Here is a 25,781-nt window from a genome sequence, read left to right on the forward strand (position 1 = left end):
GACATGCTGAGCTGAGGAGCTGGTGACAACATGCAGAAAGAGAAATTGGCATTACTTCCCATCACTTTGGAGATACAAGAATAAGCTTGCTTACAGAGAAAACCAAAACATTTTCAGTGGCGAATACTCATTAGAGAGTGCTGTTTATACCCTTCTCATTGTATAGCAGATCAGGAGTAAATATTTCCAGGTCCCTAAGAAAAAGCCCCTCACCTTGCCCAGGCTGTACATGATTGGAGTGCCTGCTTCTCATCTTCTCATCAGTCTGGATTCCATGTGTATCAGAAAGCCCAAATTCCATGGTCTGAGGTTTTACCCACTCCCTTCACAAGCACTGTAGATTCTGGCTTTCCCTCTGTGGAATCTGTCTGTGTTGCTTCGTCCAGGATCCTCTAAGGTTGCTTCACCTGGCCTCAGCACATACACAAACCCTTTAACAATAGGCATTGGCATCTCCTTCTGCAAGGTGATTTTGACTTAGGGGGCACAGCACCTACAATGCCTAAAGCTTTGCAACAGAACAGAAAAGATGCAGTAGAATTGGATTAAAAGAACAGAAATAAAAAAGACCTGCAGTTTTCTGCTGTTACAACATTGGACACGGAACAGCATTTCCAGTTTAAACTCAGTCAAATGATTAAGCACAAATAGTGTATTTGGGATTATCAGTTTAACTTTTGTCCCAGACTTCCCCGAGGACACTGGGAATTCCTCTGTGTTTGATGAGCCACAATAGAGGCTCTTTCTTCAAGGACAGGTAAACACATAGCCATTAACAGCCAGGTTGTAAAGGATAACTGAGCTTACCCAAGGACTTGGTTTCTCAGGTTCATCTGCACAATCAGCTTGAGCACAGCTGTGAAGATTCCCTGGGAGTCATGCAGGTTTCCCTCTTTGCTTTGTCTTGCTCTCAGGATTTTTTTTTTTTTTCAAGTTCCATTGCAAAAGAGCTGTGGCAGAATGATGCTTGAGCCTGTTCACTCTATCAGTGTCACAGCAGATCTAGTTTCTTACCAGGATGCCCCAGTGCTATGGCTCGAGGAATGAGTGGGATACAGATTGTATTTGTAAAAATTATAAAAAAAAATCCGGTATGTTGCCACAAATAATGTCAAGATAGAAAATCCTAATTAAAAAATCAGGATTCAAAGGTCAATATAAGTTTTTTGGGCAGAAACAATTATTTTATCCACGTTGTGGAGCAACAAGCCCACTAATATCCTGATCTTGATTTTATCTGGAAAGTGATGATAATGGCAAAGATGATATAGTTAGTTCTATGTCTATGACAAAATTAGTAGATTTTTCTGTGGACCCCATCCAAATGCTATTGAAGCCTCCAGAACCAGCCCCCCCTCCCAACAAAACCACACAAAAAGAAAGGGTGCTTTTCTGTGCTTGCATACCAAAGGAGATGTGTATCGGTTTTGCTTTTAAACACAAACCTTAGAATGCATCCAGACTCATCCAGCACGTGATTACACAGCTGATGTGTACATTTCTCCTTTTTCCACTCTCATCAAAAGGTTCATCAAAGCTGTGGAGATGTTTGATATTCCTGGAGAGGTGAGGTCAGTGCCCCTCTCTTGGAGCTGATTCATATGAAGTGGAGGCTGAAAGGGGACAGAGGGCATGGGAGAGAATAGGTACTATTTTTAGCACAGAGACATTTATCAGTAGCCCTGGCATCACTGGAAATCAGCAAAGAGAAGTCTCTGTTGGGGATGGGATTCATGAAATAATATACAGAAGACATGTGGTGACCTGCAAATAGCAGACTCCCCTACTGTCGTGCCATTGACACCTGTTTGCATTTGGATTCTATCATACTTGTGTGCCAGTAGTTCAGACTTATTATTTTTTCCCTTGGTCTTTTAGAGATTAGCACAGATGGTGACTTTTCTTGTGTGTTTTGCCCTTTACACTTGTTTCTAGTGACCACCTGACTGCCTTCATTGTGGTTCTGTTCTTTTCAGAGCACTATTGATTATATACAGCACTTTGTGGGAATCTGGAATAAAGGGACGGCTTTATAAGTTATCATGAGCTCAAGGTATCTATTTTTATCAACCTAAGCAACTGTCGCTTTGAAAAAGAGACCCCTACTTCCCAGGCTGTGTGTTGCTGACCTCGGTTAGTCCGAACTCCTTTGACCTCAGTGTAGCTTAAGCGATGTGACAGCCGAGTCAGCCCCTTTAATTCCAGTCTTTGTGAGGCTCATGTGATAATCATGCACTTGCTCTGTCAGAGGAACCGGCAAAGAGCGATTCTGTCTGTACTTGCTCCCTGCAGCAGACCTCTTTCTTGCCTTCTCTCTTCCACCAGATTCCTTTCATTTTCTTGGTTCTATTCAGGAACAAAGAGGACTTTGTTGAATTGTCTTTGTGGTTTATTTCCCTGAGCCTTGGAAGATAGCAGACTTTTGCCACTGTTTTATCCAATCCTTTATCACATGCACAATACCCTGAATGCTTAATGGAGGCTAGTGTGTGTCAGCCTATCTTCCTTTTTTTATTCAGGTTGGAAGCCAAGGCTGACTTCTGGATGCCAAGTTAGGAATAATGGCTGGAGTAAAAACTCAGGGAGGGGTCTGTCCATGCAGCTGCAATAAAGGATTCAGTCAGAGGAGCTGTAGTCATCAGTAGATTTTATCTTGTTTTTCATGTTCTTTGGTCTTACTAGGCTCCCTGTGTCTATGTAGAAATCTATTTCTTTACAGGTGTAGAACACATCTTCATCAAATGGTCTTTGGGCACACGTTCAAAAAGAGATAAAAATGCATTGGCTGGCCACTACAGCTGTTAATATTTCGCAGCTTTTATCTGAGCCTGTGAAAGTGTTTTGACATATTAAACTGCTGTAGTCTGCACAGATGCAGAAGGCAGTTCAAAAGAGTGAGACGAAGGACTCTAGTTTATAGATTTTACCATAAAAGTCTTCTCCAAATCTCAGGACGAGTCAGTAATGGGGTGAGGACTAAAAAGAGAAGCTGACTCTAATCTTCTGCCCTAACCACTGTCCCGGCTGCTTTTCTCGTGACTTGCCAATCTACTCATTCCCAAAACATAGCTCTTAATGTGTTTTCTTTATTTAATGCATCAAAACATGTTTTTTAAAAACATGGAAAATGTAGCCTTTACTCAAGGCTGTCCTTGAGTGATAACTTTGTCTGTTTTGTCTATTGCCAGAAGGACACAGTGTAGTCCTGGAGTCTCTGGACAAGGTAACATCTGAAAGTTGCTTCATCAAACCTCTTCCCACGAGGGAAGAGATCTATAATCTTTGTTTTTAGTGGAACAGACTAACATCTCTGAAAGGGTAGTAGGCACCAAAATACAGCACTTCTGGACTCTGTATAAAAAAGGTCAGGCAGTGTTTAATCCTTAGAGTGACCTCATGGACCTTGAGAGAATTTCATAAAGGATGTAGTTAGTCTGTATTTTGCAATAATCTGAAGGAAATAAGCTTGACATTTCAGAGATAAAGCTCACAAGCAGCACCATTCCAGTCACCCAATGTTCTTTGTAAATGGGATTTCTGTGCTGTTTATTTCTAAAAAAGTCTCATGTTAAAAACCTGAGACTTTCAGCCCTTACTTGAGCAAAAATTTCACAGAAACCAGTATGAATAGTGCCTAGAGCAAAGTGAAATAAAAGCTGGAGGATCTGGTGCTGTGTTATTTGGCTCATGCTGCAAAACTTCAGCAAATTTGTCTCTAGCGAGCAAGTGAGCAGTTTTGACAGCTTTTATTATATTGAATTACAGTGACAAATAGGGGCATTGGTTTGCAGAACATTTGAAAGTGTGATAAACACAGTCCTAATGAGAAAGATGTTTTTTTTTTATTTGACAGAACACCACTGTTTTTCCTCAAGCATAGGAGTGCATTAAAAAAAAAGAGACCTGGTTATTTGAGGCAAAATTCCTGAAATATTATTCTCTAAATCGCTAAGCTTTCACTTATTACTTTTTATTCACAGAAGTATTTGATGATTATATTGTCCATAAAAATTGTAGCAGTGATAAAAGAAAATAAAATTGTTAGTTCAAACATAGAATACCACAGTGTTTTCTTACAAATTTAAGTATGAATTTAAAATCAAACATGCTTTTCAACATTAAAAATCTTATTGTCCAGAGGATGAATGGTGCTTGCAGGGAGATAATTGCTCTTATATCCCTCATGAACTGCTTTTTGAATGCTGAAACCTACAGTGAGCAACTTGTACTACAGAAGAAAATAATTTAACATCCACGTGCACACAACAGTTGTAGCAAGCTTACTGGAGAGAAATCTGTTTGGAAAGCAGCTAGTGTTATGGGTGCTGCTAAAAATAGCAATAATAACAAGATAATTTTGCTTATCCACCAGTAACACTTGCAAATGAAGGCATTTTGCTGCAGCTGTTAGGGATTCAATCACTTCTAACAAAGGTGTTTAGTCCAAGATGCTGGAATTTTACATGAGCGTGGATTTCACTGAAAACTGTTTAATGCTGCTGTCTATTATGTTTCTAAACTTGCATCCCTCTCCATCTTCTTTAAATAGAGTTGCTGTTGCCTGTGCAGATTCATTCTGTTATGCTGGTCCCAGACCCATAAATTCCGGCACCTCTTTTATTTTTGATGTGGCAGTAAAATGGAACCGGGAGGTTATTGCTGTTCAGAAAAGGGCTCACACATTAGACCCCTCCCCACTGGTACATCTGGGCGTACGTGCCCTTCACACATGCACGTCCCTGCCAGAATATATGCTTATCTCGCTGCTTTTCTGTTTTTCTGAGGAACTTTCAGGAGACTTAGCTGCGTGTGTGCTGGTTGGTTATTTCCTTCCTTCCTTTTCACTTGCCCCTTTCCTCTCCGTCCTCCCAGCCTCAAGCGCTGCGTCCTGCTGAGATCAAGCCCGTGAGCCGGCCCGGGCGGGGATGCTCGGCCGGTGCCCCCGGGCAGCGCATCTCTGCAGCCGCGGGGCTGCGGGGCGCGGATGCAGCGGGCGCGGCACAGCTGCGAGCAGCCGCCAAGAAAGCCGCGGGAGCACAGTGCGTATGGAAATGAAGCAAGATATGACAAACCTGCCGCTAGGGCAGCCTCAGCTCACCCAAGCCGCGCTGAACAGAGGCACGGCTGAAGGAATGTTTCATGTGTTGTCGCATCCTCAAAGCTTGTTTTTCAGAGCATAGAAATGCCTTTTGTTGTCTTGGAAGCCACCTCCTGCACATTTTCAATTTTTAAATCGGTCTTACTTGGATTCAGCAGAATTAGGGATAGGGAAATCCTATTAGGTCTTGTTATCATTTGAACTTCCAGAGCAGTATTCTATATGTTAATGTGCCAAGCATTCTGTTCCTGCTTAAATAACTTGGTGTAAACCCCATGTAATTATTGTCTCTGCCTCCTAATATATATTAATGTATTTGAATAAAGATTTTTAATATTTCCCTTAGAGATCAAACACCATCCTGCCTCTTTTTAAAGATTTAGCCATTCCTCTTCATCAAAAAGGTTATGTTAATTTTGATGAGGCAGTAGAGGGAGGGTGAAACTACACTGACAGCTTATGCCATATGTTCTTTAGTTAAATTGCTTTTGGACTCCCTGTTGAATGAACTGATTCCCTTAAAACAAAATGCAGAAGGAGCATTGTTTCTTGAAACCTATGCAGAAGCACAGTGGGGAAGGAAATATCTAGTTTGGCTCCTTGCACCCAACACAGATTATTCCCAGTATCTGCTCAGAGTGATGTGTGGGAGAGTACACGTCCTCCCATGTGCTCCAGCCCTTGGAGGAAAGGCAGGAGAGGTGGGAATAAGCTACCAGCACAGGCAGAGAGGGAGCTTATTTGGCTGAGATGATTTTAGCCCAATGCATCTACTTCCCATCCAGCAGTCTTGTCTCTCAGCTCACACCCTTGCAGCACCAGCTTACTGGGAGACATCTTCCCCTCTCTCCCTCTGCCAGCCATTCCCATCCAGTCACACCCTGGCAGCCTTCTTACTCCATGGTCAGGGCTTCTGCAGAGTTTTGTGCTCTGGCATTGCATGGAGCACATCTGGGATCTTGGGGCTGTGGTTAGCACTGCTGCAGTCCCAGAGCAATGAGGTGGCACCTTCCCTCTGGCCACGCTGATACCTTTACCAATGACAGACCTAAAGTAAACAGGTGTGTGCCCAAAAGTAAGGAGATTTCTTACCAGGATTTTTGCCTGTAGGAAAAATACCTGAGGCCAGTAAAGCTGTGGGCCTGAGACAAGGAGACATCCAGGTAGAAACCTCTTAATACCAGGTAAGAAAGAAGACACAGCCCTGGAAGTGTGTTCCTAGAAGGAGGGCTGGAAGCTCTCACTGACACTATGGTGATACTGCTATGCTGCTACCAGCAAGCTGCCCAGTGATAAAGGACCTGATGGTGCTGGCTGACAACAGCTGAACATGAGCCAGTGGCCAGGAAGGTCAGTGGCATCCTGGCTTGTATCAAGAATAGTGTGGCCAGCAGGACTAGGTAAGTGATCGTCTGCACTGGCACTGGTGAGTGTGACACATTTTGTGCCCTGTGTCCAGTTCTGGGCCCCTCACTTCAAGAAGGACATTGAGGGGCTGGAGCATATCCAGAGAAGGACAATGGAGTTGATGAAGGGTCTGGAACACAGTCTGATGAGGAGCAGCTGAGGGAGTGTTTAGCCTGGAGAAAGGGAGTCTTGGAGAGACATTATTGCTCTTTAAAACTAACGGTGGTGAGATGGGGGTCAGTCTCTTCTTCTTAAGTAAGCAATAGTATGAGAGGATATGGCATCAAGTTATGCCAGAGGAGGTTTAGATTGGATATTAAGAAGCATTTGTTCAACAAAAACATTGTTAGCCATTGGGAGGGGATGCCCAGGGGTGTGGTTGAGTCACTGCACCTTGAGGTATTTAGAAGACATGAAGATATAGCACTCAGAGATATGGTTTAGCTGTAGACTTGGCAGTGCTGCATTAATGATGGAACTTGGTGATCTAAAAGTTCTTTTCCAGACTGAGTAGTTCTATGATTCTGTGATTTTGTTGCTGTAGTTGGTGTATAACAGCATCAACCTGGAGAGACACACAGAGCCTGTTGTGAGTTGGATCTCTCTGCAGGGTGCTGGGTCATCAGGTCTCTTTATAGTGACAGTTAAAAAAAGAGAGGGACAACATGGAGTCACACCTCAAAGAAGGAGAGAGTAGGCAGAAAAGAATTGAGGGAGCAATAGCCATGGCGTTGACTTAGGAATCTGGAGACATGAGTATATTTGATAGCTTTAGGGTTACCTCTCTGGTCTGGACAGAGACTGAAGTTCCTGGTGGCTGGAACAGAAGTGGAAAGAAACCTCTGTACATGCTGTGTGACAGGCTGGAAAGGGATACTGCCTCTGAAGGGCATGTGGGGAGGAAAAACAGAGGAGCAAAAGACAGACACTGCCAGAATGATTTCTTGGTGACCTGGCTTATGGGTTGCTTACTAGTGGCCTGGAATGGGTTATGCAAGAGGCTGCAATGACCTGTCCAGCCTGTCACCCCAGATTTGTCATGTTGAGGTCAAGTAGCTGATCACATGCTCTGCTGGGAGCTTGCAGGCAGCCAGACCCATACTGGTATTGATATAGTGCCTGAATCTCTGTAGGAGATTGTCAATAGAGTTTGCCTAGGTGCTGAAAAGTGTTCTGTTGCCAATATCTGAGGTAGGATGAAAACCTTAGCTCCCATGGCAGACAGCAGTGTTTCAAATAGCTGCTTTTTGCAGGTGTCTGGTGTAGTTGCCAGTTGTCTCTGAGCCTTTTGTTTAGGGCTCAGAAAGGGAAAGAGAAGAAATCTCTTTGCTGAGGTTTTTCTGGAGGATACTAAGGAGTATTAGTTTTATTAGTTATAGTTGCTTTTATTAGTTTGTTTAGGTATCTGGAGAGTGCACATAGGGTAAGAAGCTGTACCAGCTTTCTGTATTTTAAGTGGACACATTGCACAAGCAGACCAACTAGCTAATCTCACAGACCTCTATCACAATTGCACCTGTAACTCCTAATATTGGTGAGAACTTAGAATGGCAAAACTCTCTAAGGTAACTGCAGAAGTTTTCTCTTTTACTAGCAGTTTCTAGAAGGGAACTGCAGGAAGTTAGTCTGATGGATGTAGAAGTGTTGCCTCCATCAAGAGTAATCCTAGATGCACAGCACAAGCCCTTCCAGGGAGAATGGACACCTCCTGCGAGCATCTGTCCCATGTCTGCCATCAGTCTGAGGTAGCTGCCCTTATCTTTGGCATCAGTCTTGTCTATGCCTTGGAGGTCCACCTGAACAAGTCTGTCCACCTGACACAATGGACTGTTTTTAAGAAGGCAGATCTTGTGATAGGTGGGAAATAGTAGCAAAGGCTGTATGGATGAGCACAAGCAACTTGCTCGGTAGAGGGGAAGCAAGGGGGAGCAGTGGTGATGCTGCTGCCTGCACACTGGACAATGGATACCAGAAAGCTTGGAGCACAACCCACCTTTAATGTGCTTGCTGTGCTGTGGAACACACAAGGGGTGAGTGTGCTGTGTGGGTCACACTGGAGCTGTGCATCAGGTGGTTCAGAGGCTGGGGCTCACTCTGGTTTCTGCTTGGTGGAAGCAATCCTGGCCTGAGACTTGGGCTCTCTGCATTACTGACACTGAGAGGGGAATATCTGTCCTGTTACATTAACAGGGAATGGATTTGGATTTCCTAAATCTCTGTTAGATTCCGCTGCAATTCCAGCACTTGAATCTATTCCTCTTATTGTACATTATTCTCCTCTAGGGAATCCCTCTTTCTCTGCATAAGAAACACAAAGAATAAGCCATAACAGACTTTATTAAGTTATCCAAGAGATGTTGTGCAGGACAGTATCCCTGGAAGTCATCCCCTTGCTCCGAGGAAAGATCACACTTAACTAGATGGTCCCTGAGAGAAATTCCTGTAACTCCTCCCTGCCACCTCCAATGATGCAGCATCAACTACACACTGAGACTTCAAAGCTTCACTCCCCTTGCACCTTGCACTTCATTTATTTTTGCTCTCCTGACCTCAGTGTATCTTTTCTGCAAGTCAAGATTAAAATTTCTTGTCCAACTCTTGCTGCATATGGCAACGCTTTCTTTTGGTAACAGCCTTTCCTTCATACTGGACAACTCTTTGGAGGCCTCTTTCCCTCCATCAAGGCCTCTTTTCCATAGCACTTAATCTTCCTGCTCTGCTCCCCTGGCCTCTCTCTGGCTCCCCTGCACTGCTCTTCTGGTGTGAGCCTTGTGTCCCTGTTGACCTTGTTAGCAATTTAGGTCTATTATTTGATGCTGAACACAACCTAGGATTGAGGCAACTTGCTCCAAAGACCAGGATCCTGGCAGAGTTCTAGCATGTGGTGCTCCTAAAGAATAATAACTCCATGAGGATTTGGTGACCCCTCTGTAAGACCTGAGGAAGGGAGTGCTGGCCAAGGCCTGGGGAGTTCTGTGGCATGTTGGCCCTCCCTGCTCCATCTGCTTTCTATTGCACTTAAAAAGGAAATTAACTGAGCTAAATGATTTCAAAGTGACGTTCTCCACACTGCACTCTAATTCCATAATTGCCATCTCCATGCAGTTCCCACTACTAAAATGTTTAAAATAATAGCCTTTGAAAAGAGCCAAATCTTCAAAACGCCATGCACCACCTCTGCTGGAGTAGTAAAATGATGGCAGAATAATTTCCACATGCAGTGGATGGGTGTTTGGTTATTTGGGGGTTGAGCATAGTTACTTCTTTGCCAGGAATTTCTCTAAATCAGGAATCAAAATTACTTTTTTCCTTTGTGAACTCTTTTAAAATGCTGCATTGACTGATATATCAGCCATGGCTTGGTCTGCAGCTGATCTCTCAAACTTTCTGGTGCAAAGTTTTGAACAGACACAAGAATCTTTTTATTTTTTAACATGGAATACTCTGCAACTCCATATGGAGAGAGGGATGAGATAAATTTTTACTCTCTGCCCTTTGATCTGATTAATTTCTCATGTGCAATTCTGTAAATGCCTCTGCAGCAATGATAGCACGGGCTTGGTTCAGTCTGACATATATTAACAGCATCTTCAGTGTGATGTAACCTCTGGGACAAGAAGGATAATGCTCAGCCAGTTGACAGCAGGCTGCCACCAAAGATGTGTTGGCCAATGGTGGTTTGTACATCATGGCTCAGAAACTGCAAGCTGAGAGACTTCTTGCAAAACTGCAAGACTAATTATGATTTTTCCTAACCCATTAGCTGGTGTGTTTTGCATTCTTTCTCTAATGTTATCTCCATTTTCTCCATGCACACCTCGTATTTTCTCTTCTCCTGTGTTTTTGGTGAGATTTTTTTATTTCTTGAAATCTTTCTTTGAATCAGTTCTGCATTTTTAGCTTAATATATCTACCAGCATGATTGACTTTGCTGTGTAGTATTGAGTTCACCTCTGGAATTCATCTAGTTATTGTATTCCAGTAAGAGAATGTGTATCTTGCCATACCTTTAAATATCTCTTCTGTTGATTTTGACAGAGAGAATTCAACTTTTTTCTTAAAGTAAAAATTAACTAGGATAAAAATAGCAAGCAATCTTGTCAGCAATGAGCAGTCAGAATTTATCTTCTCATTGGGCACGGCTCTGAAGACGTGATGATTCCATTCAGCTGAGCATCAACAAGATCAAAAGACTTTGTTGAAGTGTAACTGTCACTTTGATCAGAGCTGTACTGGAAACTTAATGAAATGAGTGTCTTCTTTTGACAGTTACTTCTTTTGACTATTTCTAGTTGTGGTTTTGATACTATGGGAAAATAACCTGACCCTGTTGAGTCCAGACACTGTGGTTGGATTTTGGGTGAGAGATTAGCTCAAGCTTTCCTTTTTTTTTCTCCAGTAAATACAGTTGTCTTGAATTTCATCTTGAATTTTGGATCCATCCAGCTGATTTCTGAAGTTAGACATTTTATTTTTGCCCTGATTACAAGTTATTTCATTAATTTCAGATTTTCCAGCATTCTCAATAATTTTGAAATGAATGCTGTTTCCTGTTCTGGGCAGCAGAAATGATCTGATGGCCAATACCCTAGCCTGAGACTTGAAAATTTTTGCTAGAATTATGTGGAAAAAATCTGTCCCTATTTTGTGTGAGGGCTCAATGACTTGAAAATTGGTTTTGTTGCACTTCCATTGTGTTTGACTTTACAAAATCACTGTGGAGGCTAGACAAGACTGTAGAATGGAGTTGGGCTTGGAGGCTGGATGGAGTCAGGAATGAACAATGCAGGTCTCTCTAAAGAAAGATTTTTGACTGACCCTTCCATTGCATTCTCTCACTCAGGTGGTGACTGAACTTGTCTTTGAAGTGATTTACCCCAGCTAAATATAAATGGTTGGGGACTAATCAACCTGTATTTTCAGCTTAGTTCTGAAGTTATCTATAAATCTCTTGGTTCAGCATATTCTGCATTCTTTTTTGGACTGTGATAATAGTTTGTCTGGAAAAGCTATTTTTTCTTCTTTTGCAATTGGGTTTTAACTCCTTTGAATACCTCTAAAAGTCTCAGATTTGAAGCTGGGATGTTAATTTCCTCAAGTCTTTTCTTTTACCTAGTGATATAATCCTTAGAGCACTACATATTACACAAAACCAGATGGTAATTTCAACTTTTAAAAAATTATGAACAACCAATGAGTGCCTGCAGATGAGGTACCCCAAAGGCTCTTCTCTCTTTTCTTAACAGTCCTCTACAGCAGCAGCTGTAGTCATGTCCAGATGTTCAAATGACTAGATCTGGGACAAATGAACATCCTGAATTTGAATGCTTAGCTCTGAACTTTATGGCATTTAAAATATTTATTGTATGCTACACTTGAAACCACAGTTTCCCATCACTGTAATTTTGCTGCTCCAGACACGGGGACCACCTTCCCTGTGGAAGAGCTGGTGGTGCTGGTGGTGCAAGTGTTACACACTGGTCCTCACTCTTAGAAGACATGGCAGTAGTACTCTTCAATTTCTGCATTTTACATCAAATGTCAGCTGGCAGTTTTTGCTGGTATTGACTTTGGTGATACAAATAAGACATCTGCCTTGTCCAGAGTTTGAGCTGTCCCCTGGTACCCTGCAAAATGAGCTTTGTGTGGGAATATCCATGTATTTTTTTCCCCCAAAGTGACACTTTTCAACAAGGGTTGGTGTCAGGTTTCTCGAAAAAATTAAGCAGATGGCTAAAGATTACCTTGTGGCCTGAAGGCTACGACCTTTTGAAAGAATCCTGTTGAAAAAAAAAAAAACAACAGGAAAGGCCCAAACAGGAAGAGTAATTTTGAGCTGTCTTCAGTAAAAGGAGCACTTGGTAGCAGAATGGCGTGACACCTTGTATCCCTCACAATGAATATATCCAATTCTAATTTCCTGAACTCTGGAGAGGAGTCAAAAGTCTGAAGAGAGTTTCTTTGCTCATGGGCCCAAAACTTCTGCATTCAGAGAGCCGGGCAGACAGCTTGTCTCCACTTTCTTTGGGAGTGCCTTGCCAGATCTTGCCTGGCTGCTTCTGACAGCCAGGATTTCCCAGTGCAGGGCCAGCTGCTGCCTCCTCCTGTTGTCTCTCAGCTGCCTGTGAAGCCCAGCAGACAGTTTGGACTCTGCCATTCACAAGTTCTATTCACGAGCCCGTGTCCAGCGTGTGCCATAATCCCAGCATTTGCTAAACAGAAGAGAATATGGAAGTTCCTGTATTTCTGCTGAGCAGATGTGCTCCCCACAGCCCTAGTGAGGGCCTGGCCTCCACTATCATGGTCATGGGGATAAGCCATGAAATTTTCTCCTGATTCCTGGGTTACTTTATGCCCTGAAGCTTGAAAGCATAAAGCTTTCCGAAGCACTTGGCTTTATCAAATGCTTGTAATTCTGTGTATTTTTATTGCCCATGTGAAGGTTTCCACCAATGTAATTCATAGATTTCTAGCAGAATAGTCTTGATTTCTAGCCATGTGAGAAGAGGATCATAGTCCAGGACTTTTCAGCCTGGGACAATTATATTTTCAATTGGAAGAAACAGCATTTTGTCTATAGACATTTTCAAACCTTAATTATTCTGCTATTTTTGCTTCACCAATTAATTTAATTGATATTTTGATTTCTTGACCTGTTTTTGGATGGAAATGAAAGTTGAAATAACAAGATTCCCTCCAGATTGGAAATTCTGCCTTTTGATTAGGTCTTATGCAGCATGGGATTCTTTTATTGCCTAATTTAACATACACACACGACACACATATATATATATATATGCATCTCTCTGTAATGAGCACCTTAGGACCCTAAATAAAAGTTTATTACAATTGAGTGTTACTTGTAACAGCATTTGGCAATTTATGAACAAATGGAGAAATGTCCAATTTTAATCCTGTAGGAATTGTATAGTAACCTCATGGATAAGCTTCATACTGATCAACTCTCAAAAATATCATGTAAGGAATGCAATAAATGCTTGAGAATAGAACACTCATGTTTACAAGCTAAACACAGCTTGTAGTGAAGAAAGTAAGAGAAGTAAAACTATGATACCGAGGTCAGTCTTATGTCCCTGAAGTTTTTCTGTGTGGGAATTTGGCACAAGCAGATCTACTATGGCAAAATTAAAGTTTTTTGAGCATGCTGAACATCCCTTTTAAGCTCCCCAAGACAGCTGTTCAACACTCCCCCTTGTTGCTGCATTCCTCCTCTTCATCTCTGATGTTTGTTGCTTTCCTGACCTTCATCTCTCCAAATCAACTTCTCTGCCTTGCAGACCTTTTCTTCCTTTTTTCTTTCCTTAAACAAAGGTTGACCTATGTATCTTTAAGCATTTAGTTCAAAACCTTTGTTTCACGTTTTACTTTTCCTACTTCCTTCTCTTTCCCCCTCTATCCCCAAGCTTTCCAAGAGTATGGCACTTGCTTTTAGGAGAAGCCCTTGAAGGGAGACAGGGCAAGCAAGGGTGCACCTTCATGGTTAGGAAAACACAGGGGAAAGTAATTTCACTTTATCTCTCTCCCTCTAGCTAATACTGGAAGCTTTTTGTTGAGATTGGCTGTATGATAGTTTAAGTGCTCCTCTTCCCTGGGGGTCAGTGGGGACAATGGGTGTTGAGCACCTCTGAAAATCCTTCTTCTTAGGAAGCCCTGCCTAGAAAGGCTGGGCTAGGTCAGGCTTGGCCCACCTGGCTACAGATCCACTCTGATTTGGGCCTGGTCTCACCCGACATATGCCAACCCAATGGCTCAGCTAGTCTTTGGCTATTTTTGTCTTTTCTTTATGGAGACAGCTTGACTGCTTAACACAGCACTTAATTCTCAGGTCATGATCTGCATGTCTTCAGGTCAGAGGGGAATTTTGGCTTGCCAAGTGTTAAACCTTCTGTGTTTATAAGCATTAAACCTTAATGTGGTTACTGCTCACTGCTCTCTGTGTTTTGTTTCAATCTTGTGAAGACTATGACATTTAGCTTAAGGGCACTGCAGACAGTAACTCATGCTTTGTCTGAGGCATGGCAGATAAAACATTTTCATGCTACTAACATGTTATGGTAATGTGGGACACTACGCTGTGTAAATACAAAACCAGCATGTTACAAGGATGAGGTATTTGATATTTTCTTGCCAAAGAAAATATTTACTTATTTTTATAATATTGATTTGTACATCATTAAAAAACCACTATATTTTGTTAGCTTTTGTGTGAATTAGGGGATGGAATCTTACATTTATTTTAAAAATAAAAACCACGTCATGCAGGCATTTCTACACAATCACTTCCAAAGAACGTTTCTGGTTGGCTTTTCCAGCTGCTGCAGACCTAGCAGCCTGCAGGTGAATGACATGTGGGGAGGACTCACTCTCTTCAATCTTCCCACTTTCTTATTTCTCTAGTAGCTTTGGATCAGCACAAAATTCTTTTCCCACTGAGCATCTGCTGACCTCAGTGATCTGCTGAAGTCCATCAGCCTCTGCTGACCCCAGTGATTTCCCTAAGAGCTAGGGTGTATATGGAGGCTTTCCTGTCCTTAAGACCCCAATGTTAAGAGCCTGTCTCAAACCTCACTGAGTTGATGGCAAGCTTTTAACCAACCTAAACAGGCTTTAAATGGAGTCTTATTGCAGAATTTGCTAGTGGAATACAATGGGGATTTTGTGTCCTGGCATGTTTTGAGCAGGAGTGCTTTTTCTGCTGGACAAAGAGGTAAAGCTTTATTTGTATGGGATGGGATCAGTTCCTGATGTGGGTCCAGGGACACACTTGTGTGTAAGAGGCCATGAACAACTCCTTTGAAAGCACTGGGGATTGTTTAAAAGACCATTTGGCAGTTTTAAATCTAGCTACAAAACTGTGTGCAAATCCTCTTTCAAGGTAAGTGGAAAAAAACCAAATCCAAGCTATTAAATTTCTATCCAGAGCACTGTAATAAACAAAGAAGGAAGAAAATACCTAAATACCAAAGAACCATGCAATCATAAGTTTGTAAATATAAGTCTTTTAAGTTCTTGTTTGCCTGGACTCCAACTAATGCCTGGTTGTACACTATACATTTGCAGGTGGTATTTCTGATTGATTTCATCCAAAGCTATCTCTTCTGGTGGAAATGTGTGGATGTGTTACTTTACTTAGCTATATGAGAGGGTCTTGCACAAGTGTTTGGATGAGGTCTGGCTATAAAAAGCAGTGATTATTTTGCCTTGTATGTATTGGTTAAGGGTACAACAAGGTACTTTGCTCTTTTCCATGTTATGGAGGAATTGCTGGCATATTACAATGTGTTATTATTGGAAGCCAAATCCTGACCTCATTTGTAAATGTACAGATTTTATAGAATATGAGAGGCTTGGATGTGTGTAAATGAGATCAGGAGTTTACTTCATTTTTTAGAAATTTAAAGTGAAACACAACCATAGAAAAACAGAGGCGAAAGGGTCCTCAAGAGAACTTCAATCATCTGTGTGTAACAAAGTAGAACCAATTATGCCTGGGTCATTCCTGTCAGCTGTACATTTAACTTGTCCTAGAAGATAACACAGGACAGGAAAATCAAGATGATCTATTCCAATGCCCAGATGATATATTCCAATGATTCAGAGTTGAGTTTTTCTTAAGTAAAATCTGAATATTCCCTACTGCAATCTTAGCCCTATTCCTTTTTGTCCTATCTACCCTGCAGTATCACACTCCCAATTTTTATAGTTTTAGGAATATTTTCAGGAATATTTTCCTGTGTTGTCTGGAGGTGTTCACAGACATCTTTTTCAACAGAACAATTGTAATTTAATTAAGGTGCTATGAGGCAACAAGAATAGAAACTATTAAGTCTATTAAAAATAGTCATATTTCTGCTTATCAGTGTAATAGCAAACCAATTTAATTAAATGCATTGGCTCAGTCAAGTGAGTTTGTAGTCTGAATTTGCCATTCCTGTTAATGGAGCAAAACTTGTTTATTTTCAGGGATTCTAGAAATTAATGTAACCATTTTCCAAGAATGGCTGTTGTCAGCAGACTGATAGTAGTGTTGAATCACTTGTGTTGTTTGTAACAAGGATTTCTATTCCTGAAGAGGTACCCATTGAGAGGCAGGAGAATGTACAGTTACAGACTGTGATGGGCATGTATGATGCTGATGACTTGAAGAGGACAGAAGTCCTTTTAAAAGAAAACCAGACAGACCACAGAGAGAAGGGGATTCAAGGTAGGGCACCATGGACTTGGCAAAGGAGATGAATATTTTGTCCTTGTAAAGGAAGCTTTCTAAAAATGCCTCACTGCTGGCTTTGCTCCACTGACATTATTGAAGCTGGAAGACATAGTAATAGCCTAAAAGATCAAAAGCGTGAGTGGGAGCTCTCTGCTGTGCCATACTGGTGGAGCTGCAGAAGGTCTCAAAACAGTGGGAAATCCTTAGTGAACATCCCTACTATAGACAGGACCCCATGGAGATTCTAGGAGTTAAACGTGCAGAAAATAAAAATATGGTAAGGGAGTGTGAGAGATGCAGTGCAGACCATTCCCAATAGGAGTAAAAAAACATAGCTTAAAATATAATATAGGGAATATAATTGAACAAGATGTTTTTTGAATGAACAATAACCTTTAAATTCTTTAGTGTGTGCTCTCTGAGCTGTAGAATGTTCTGATTGTTAAGGCAATTAGCTTTTAAAAATAGTTATTTTTTTAGATTTTAATTACATGCTGCATTTTGCCTTTGTTATTAGATGGGGTCAGTAAGGTTACTGAAGTAATTATTGCGCTCTGCTTGGCACTGGTTAAAGCATGACTGGAGTAACTGCATTCAATTCTGTATGAAAAATGTGGACAAATTGAAGAATTTAGAGTGGAAGAAAGATAGTAAGAAGTCTGGCATTCAGATCTAAGAGGAAAGGTTAAGATAACTTGGCACCTTTAGCCAAAAGGCAAAAGTAGAGTGTGAGGAACATAATAAAGGGAGACATAAAGGAATGTTATAAAGAGGACAAGGATCAATTATTCTCATTAGTCAACAAAGATGGGACAAATAATAATTGGCTGAAGCAGAAGGGAAGTTTTAGGTTAAATATTAGGCAAAACTGTAGAAGAACTGTTCGGCAGTTGGACAAGCTGCCAAGAGCCGTTGGGCAATCGCTGTCGTTGGAGTTATTCAAGGCCAGACACCCATCTGCAGGAACAGTTATAGAATAATTAGATCAATCCTGCCACAGACAGAAGGGTAGGGTCCTTCTGCCCTCAGTGACCAAGATTTTGTTATGGATCTACTTTTTCAGGATTCATGCCCACCTGCTATTTTGTAAACTATGGTGTCTGCTTCAGCCACTTCTAAAATCAAGAAGGAGAAGCAACAATTTAAAGCTGCTCTTCATAGGGTCAGAAAACATGTGAGACATAAAATTATCCCCTGATCTGTGGCCATGCATTTCTTTTTATGGCTTTTTAGAATGAGACTTCCTCTCCTCTGGGCATCTCTGCTTTGTCCCTTTGAACATAGGAGCTCTGGGAGCATAAAGTAGTAGCCAAAACAGAGTAGAATGGCTTTGGACTTATTCATTGCTATTCACTACTTTATGGCAGCTTTTAGATGTTGAATTGTAAATAATGTCTGTGTTTTATTGACAATATGCTCCTCATCTTCCCTACTACTTATATGGAAGAAACCAATCAAGCCAAGTGCAAACTCTGCCTTTGTGGTATCAGCAGATCTCTTCCCATGGATCTGTTGAGATGCTGAAAACAAAGCAAACCAGGAGTAACTCTACAAAAATTTGCTGTGCTATAAAATGTTTGCCAGCTGGATTGGACCCAAAGATTGGCCTGGACAGGTTCTTCTTCCAACTCCATAGCAAATGTCAAGGCATGGCTCCAAATACTGGTCACTGTGTTTGCAAGCAGAGCAGATCATTTTTAGAGGTACATCACGCTGTTTTCAGCACATCCGAGATTGGAATCTGGCTGCATGATGGACAAAAAAAGAGATAGCTTACATTTGCTCTGAGAGGCACTGCAGAGATGATACAAAGGACAGTGAGCTAATTTGTATTGCAAAGAGTAGTCTTAAAATGGTAATTACATATGCAATTATAAACCATGAGCCCAGCTTGTTTATTTTTCCCCTCTAGTGCTAATGAAAAACAAAGTAGTCATAGTGTTTTGTGAGATTCTGGTGCAATGAAAGCAATCATTTGGCTGGCTAACTGGGAGGCAGAGGCACAATATGACACTGGTTGTGTTAAAAAAAATAAGAAAGAAAAAAAAAGGAAAGAAAAAGAAAAAATAATGAATAAAAGATAGCCAGTGACAAAGATTTTAAATCCCCAGAATAATGGCAGACTTGTACAAAATTCTTGTGTTTGCTAAGCCTCATAACACTGAGCAACCTCTAGTGTCTGGAATGCCTTGGCTAGCTGTGCTCTGTCTACTTCTAGGTGGTAATGTTGTCTCAGAGATACAGGGATATCTCTGCAATGGAGATAATCTCTCTGCTGAGTCAGGAGACCAGAAAATGGTCAAAGAGCAGGAGATGCCATTGCAATGTGATGCACCACCCAATGTGTAATGTGAACAACCACATGACTGGAACCATGGGATGCCTTCCCTAAACTCCATTGTTCTTTTTTCCCCACACTCCCATTTCCTGTGACACAAAGAAAAAGGTGCTGAGGTGCCTTGAGGGGAGCTGTCTGGTGACTTGGGAACCCTGGGAAATCTAAGCAGGCAAAATCCCCCCCGAGGAATCAGCCACGGGTCTGTGTGATGGCTGGTTACTTCCAGCCAAGAGGCAGGAAGGGTTGATAGTCTTGCAATTTGCTCCCCATTATGGACCTTGTACGCCCAGGAACTCTGTAAGGAACCACAGCAGACTCATCTCCTGGCTTCACTCTCCCTCAGTTTGAGGATGCTCAGATCATTTTCTGCAAAGCATGTAAAGGGACAGGGAAGATGCTTTATGCAGGCTTGGTTTTCTGCCCTCGTAGTGTTGAAGAGGACCATTTTGTACTATTAACTCTGTATTTATTTTCTAAAAGCAGATTGTACTCTCGATGAAAAACTAATATTTAAGCAGACAATGGCTTTTGAATTCAGTTATCATTGGAAAATATTATATATATATATATATATATATATATATATACATGTCTAAGAGGTCATGCATCTAACAGGGGGGAATGAACCTTTTCTTCTGTAACATCTATTAATGAGTCTACGTGCAAAACTTCATCAAATGGTTTTTGGAACTATAAACCCTTCCTTTCTTGGCTTAGTTCTTCAGGCTTTGCTAACCCACTTTTTTTTTTTGATGCTGTGTCATCCTGGACTAATTCACATGTGAAAGTGAAGGGGAAGAGTACCTTCACCACCCCTTCAGTGCTGAGCTGAAGTGGTCTGGAGGACCAAGGGGCCAGGCATTTCCATCTCAGTGTGGAAGGCAAGGCAGTCCTAACACCACCAGGACTTAATAGCTCAGAGCTGCTTGGTGTGGCCATCCCCTTTGTGCCTGTGGGTCTACTTGCCTGCTAGAACCCCTCTGTAACCTCGGGCACCCTTGAGACCCAACCCCCTCACTTTTAATTCACCGGGGAACTTGTGACATAACAGCATTAAGCCTCTGCCTGCTCTGGCTTTTTCTGTGAAGGAGATGCTTTAAACAAGATTTCTGCTGTAAAGTTGAAAGACTAGAGGAAGAAAATCTGACATGACTTAGGGGTAGCACAAACGAGTCATAGGAAACTCACTCTAGAGATATCTCCAGAGACTAGTCAAGACAAAAGTTACAGCACAAGCATTTGGAAGGGGGCCACTGCAAACAATTTGTCCTCATTCCAGTTGAGCAACTGTAAGCAGGGACATTTTCAACACAGGCCATTTAGGGACAGAAGGAAAGATTGGATGGCACTAAAAGAAACTACACAAATACGTGGTGATAGGATGACTCGGCCACCCGCCACACATACTCTGCTGCTTCGTTTTTCTTTCTCCTGTCATCCCGACATCTGAAAAGGTTCCACCCCAGCACAGCAGCACAGCACAGCGGAGACTGGAATAAATTAACTCCAGGTGACAAAACCACCTTCCTCATCTGGCCTCTGTTTGCAAGGAAGGAGGACAGAGGTCATATGTGTGTCAGGAGCTGAGGACAACGGGGTGAAAAAGGAGCTGAGGACAACAGGGTGAAAAAGAAGCTGAGGACAATGGGGTAAAAAAAGATTTTCCTCGTCTAAGTGAGCAATATAGCAAACATAGGGAGAAAAGATACTTTGCTCTGTATTTTCTCCCTGAGTTTTTGGGTTTAAGGGACTGCAGTCATCCTGTTTTTTTGAGGAAATACTCGAATACCGTTATTTCAATTTCTTTAATCCTTCTCCTCCCCCCTCATTTACAAGCTGTTCCTGCTCTACTATTTTCCTCAGCATGCCAAGGCACCATACCTTTCTGTGGAAAGTTTCTGCCACCCTCTCTGATTTTGTATTCATGCCGCATAAATAAGAACAAGACCTCCCTCCAGCACCTTGGCATGATGTGGAGAGCTGGGTGGGAGGATGGTGCGTGATAGAAATATTATGTAAGCAAGGTTTGAATGTCTGTAGCCCTAGCTCTAGACAGCCACAGTTATCCACAGATATTTTAAAACTGCTTCTTTTTTCTTTTTTCTTTCCCTTTCTGAGCATCACATCACAATACGGTTTCATTCAGCGAAGAGCTGGCATTCAGGGGCTGGATGGCTTAACTGGCCCAGATGGGGTGCCTTTCATCTGTAGGTCATTGCTTTGAATTCTGCCCACATTTTTGGCTACTAGGAGTTCTTCTCTTCTGACGGCAGTGCAGCAGCATATGCAAAATTGCTAGGAAGTCTCTGATCCTAGACACCATGTCTAGATCATAAAAGCTACCATAACAATGAGTCTAAATGGCACCCCTCTTGGCAGCTGAGGCAGAGGCCAAGCAATAAAAGGACTATGGAGAATGGGCTACTGTCTAGCATCTATAAGCTAAAAGTGAGGAACACTACTGAGGGAGTGTGAGAAAGTATGCACAGCCCATGAAGGCTCCTTTGGATGAAGAAAGAGGATTTCAGTCTCCTAGGCTGAAAGGCCAACACCTTTTAATAGCAGACGAATCATTTACAAATGCGAGAACAAAACCATTGTTAGTCCTCGTGCCTTTAACAATGCTGCTTCCTGTTGGCATCTTTTGCTCACCAATAACACAGTCCCGTGATTTGTATCTCCACAGTGCTACACAAGCACTAACTAATTAATCCTTTTTCACCCCTTTGAGGCAAGCGATTTTTTATTTTTAATGGTCTGTAGTGGAAACATCTTCCATAAAACAGATTGCAGATATGTTTATAAAGGCTACATTATGCTGACTACACAGTAGATGCTACCATTAGTATTTGTCCTTTTGATACAGCTATTCCAGTTCAGGTAGTCTACACCCAGTTATATGTTCTGCTGAACGGAGGTCTTAATTAAAATAAATGAGCACTAAATCTCAGGAAAAAAAACCAAAACCAAGTCAGAGTAGGCCAGGGTTACAATATAATGATACGAAACAAACAAACAGCCCCTCCTTTCTGCCCCCCAAACAAATCAACTCTCCTTCACTGGAATAATCTCTGGCTGTCTGACCTTATTTATTCAGATGCTGACATGAATCATCATCTGAACAAGTACTCCCTCCTACACCTGCAGTACTTGGGGTTATAGCTCTCCTTGGTTTTCTGCAGCAATAAGATCTCAGTGTTACTTGGAGCCGTCTCCATCTGGCAGGCCATGAAGTCCACAAAAGCACAGAGGTCTTTCTGTAAAAAATGGAGACAGCCCAGATTGCTTTCCATTTACACAACATCTCAAGAGGACTCCAGACTTCTCTCTATTGCAGTTACAGTCAAGTGTGCAGTCTTTCTCTCTCCTATCTACTTTTTGTGTGATGACCTCTTCTTGGGGTAAAGAACTGCGTGGGTGAGTTTGGGGGGAGGGGTTGTTCTTCTCTGGAAAGCCAAATTGCAGGATGCAGCACATCTTGAGCTTGGCAGCCTTTCACGCTTCCCCAAGAGGCAGCTGAAGGGCCCAAGCAGGGGTAAGACGTTATCAGTTCACTTCTACCCTGCCAGAGCATATCTTTACACACACAGAGTGACACACTGCCTGCACCAGTTGATCTTCGAGGGCCAAAGGAGGTCCTTGGCTGGCAGCTCAGGGAATATCTCGTGTCATCTGAACGCTGTTACAAGGCTCAGTACTTAACGAATGAGTAGCTCTGCAGCGTTAGCCATAAAGTGTGTACAAAAGTGAAGGCAGAAGTTAAACATTATGCTATCTGCCAGTCATTCATTGTTTGGAGAGAATATCCCAAGAGCATGGCTGAACATTGGTGTCATAAAGATCTATACGTTGCTGTTGAAATGAGGTAATTTGTCACCATCTGGGATTATACCACTAGCAGTATATGAATGTATTCAGCTCCATGTTTCAGCCATATGGAAAAAGTGTAACATAGTGAGAAATTCAATCCTTTAATGGAATCCAGAGCACCCTCCAGAATGTTTTCCTTAGTTTTATTTCTTTGCAATGCAGGCTTAATAACCACTGACGTAGCATTTAAATTGGAAGAGATGCGACATCTAGATAAGATGGGAGATCTGCTGATAGGAAAATCCCTTGCTGTTTCAGTGGAAAAACCCACCAGGCTTACTAGACCCAGAGGAAGGGTATGGAACAGCTGTGGCATGCATTAACCTCTTTTGACTTTTGTCTCTGTAGACACCCTGAAGGGCTCCCTTATCACAACAGAAATATTCTCAAGTAAATATCACTCTGGAAAATGTCACCCCTTTCATGCAATGAACATGCAAAGTTCTAAAAGTATAAAAAACCCTGTGATTTGTGACAAAGTCCTGATGGTGCACAAGAAAGCACAAGTCATTGTCTCCTTCCCTATCACCTACCCCTCTTTATAGACTAGATTTGTCATAGAGAATTTGTGTCGATACGACCTCACGGCTTGTAGGAGATCACGTTGGCCCTTGCAAATCCATTCGCAGCTGTAACACATCAAAATGGACATAAATATAAACTCAAAAGCAAAAATGTTTTTTTCCATAGTCTTTCCTGGTGGTGCCAGACTAGCTTCCCCATTGCTGAATAGAGTATATGAAGATGGATGTTAGGTTGTTAAGGATCTGGAGTGATGCTGGTGAAGCTGGGAGGAGTTTGTGTAAGAAATTAGCTCTACTGATTGAGAAGCAATGCTGTCTGGACCAAACTCTGCTTCTGGCTGGGTGTTGTCAGGAGTGCCTGAAGGAATTTGATGTAATTTTGAGTGTCACATCTCCACAAATACATATCTCTGTTCTTGAGATGTACTTGCCATGGCATTGTAGCCTAATCCCAGAAAAATGAAAATAAACCCTGAAAGAAATGGTGGGGTTTTCTGAGGCCAGGAGCAAATAATACATGTTGCTGTCTGGGAAAGGTACAAATAGCTGCAGCTCAGTGCAAAAGACTACATTATGGCTATATCTGGCTTAAGTGCTACATAGCTCTGTGGGCTGTTAACAGATGTTGCCAGAGCAACATGTTATGACAAGCTGTGTTGTATTTCTGAACCCAGTAATGTTACTGGCACCACCTCCTCCATCTGCCAGTGAATGGGAGTTACCTTTGGTTAAGTTCACAGCCCATCCCAAACAAATACCCTTGAAGCTCCATATGTGGATCTAATGAGGCTCTGAGCTAAGTTCAGTGTGTGTGACAAATAGTCCTCTGATAACCAAATTTTCCTTGTTGTTGTATAGATCCATAGAGCTTGTCAGGATATTTTAAGGGCTACATTTTCAGAGGTAGACCAAGGGGAGCATTTAACAATAGGGAGGAAGTACAGCTTGGCAGAAAATGGGGAAAGGGGGATGGAAAGAGGCAGATGAACTCTGCAATAAAGTAGTCATGTGGCAGTCCTATGCCTATATCTATATTCTCAATCAGACAAAGAAGGGATCTGTACTCAGGTAGGTAGATAATTTGCAATATAATTGAATTTGGTTGGGTAGACCCCTTTGTGTCTCATTTCTTGTAGAAAAGCTTAAACTCATTGCAATTAGTTTCAGGAAATTTTTTTAGAAAACTCTTTTTTTTTAAAAAAATTAAATCAATCAATTTACAGCTGTATTAGGTTATTTTCTCTCCTTATGAAAACCCTGGAAATAAGCTTTTTGGGAGATGGTATGAATCGTGCAGTACATGATACCTCAGCTATTCAGCCTAGAAGAGGATAAGCTTTTCACACAGTGAAACAGATAAATCAATGGCAGTGATGTAGGGAGGTAGTAAAGTCTGTGGGAAAAAAAACACTTAGCATTCTGTAAGTCAGAATTCTGTATTGTGTTGCTTAGTTTCTTTTCTTTCTTTCTAATACAGAAGAGAAAACAATGCAGAAACTCACCAAAGAAATTCCCTCCTTATTGGCCCTTCCTGATCAGTAGCCAGAAGTGAGGAAAAATGAACAAAGGCTCCTTCCAAAGGACAGCAATGGTAATGGGTGCAGCTTGTGACAGCCCTCACTGACCCATCTTTCTTGGTTTGTGTGAGTCAAAGCAAAGAGTAATTGTATTGTAGTTCTTCATGTTTTGGTTTCTTGACAGAACAATAACACTGAAAGGATAAACGAAGTGATAAAATAAGCAAATCCTCTAACACTTTTATTATCTAATTGATTCTTTCTCCCAGGCACTGTCTGCTCAGTAGCAGGATGGTGACTTGCAGTTTGTCAAAAGCAGCAGTTTGCTGGACCTGGAGACAGAAATGCTTTGAACAAGATGAAACAGGCATTTCAACAACTTTGCAAAAACTAGGCATTTAGTCTCTGCAAATTTGATATGCTAAAAATAACTGTGTCTCATGATCTGTGATCAGAAGCCACGCTGGGCACGGTTGGCCAAAGCCAACAAACGAATGGCATGGGCCACCATTGTCAAGAGAAAAGGCTGATGCAGACCACAAGTAGCTTATTCCAAAAAGCAAATAACCTTGAGGATCTGATCTACAAAAGTGCTGAAGTAAATGGGAGTTGTGGTTGCTCAACACTTCCACGGGTCAGGCTGCTCTGTCCTCATTAGCCATGCTGCTGCTAAATCCTATAAAGTCTGACACTCCTTTGGATGCAGATAAGCTATCGTGCGGGAGTATCCCAACTCCTCCCTGCCAAGGCCCACAGTCCTTCACCAAACAAAAGCCCCTAGAATACAACACTGGTA

General features: G+C 41.8%; 1 long non-coding RNA gene across 2 annotated transcripts in view; it reads right to left on the bottom strand.

Annotated features, from left to right (window-relative positions):
• Nucleotides 1–25,781, bottom strand: part of LOC144246381 (uncharacterized) — a 92,017-nt gene that overhangs the window by 43,667 nt on the left and 22,569 nt on the right. The window contains exon 3 of one of the 2 annotated variants that reach the window (XR_013340088.1): nt 18,318–18,481. The exons of the other annotated variant lie outside the window; for it this stretch is intronic. This is a non-coding gene — a long non-coding RNA (uncharacterized LOC144246381). Of the gene's footprint in view, nt 1–18,317; nt 18,482–25,781 lie in introns of those variants that run through there. 2 annotated transcript variants of the gene reach the window in all.

Source organism: Lonchura striata, chromosome 6 (assembly GCF_046129695.1).
Source record: "Lonchura striata isolate bLonStr1 chromosome 6, bLonStr1.mat, whole genome shotgun sequence".
Taxonomy (NCBI): Eukaryota; Metazoa; Chordata; class Aves; order Passeriformes; family Estrildidae; genus Lonchura; species Lonchura striata.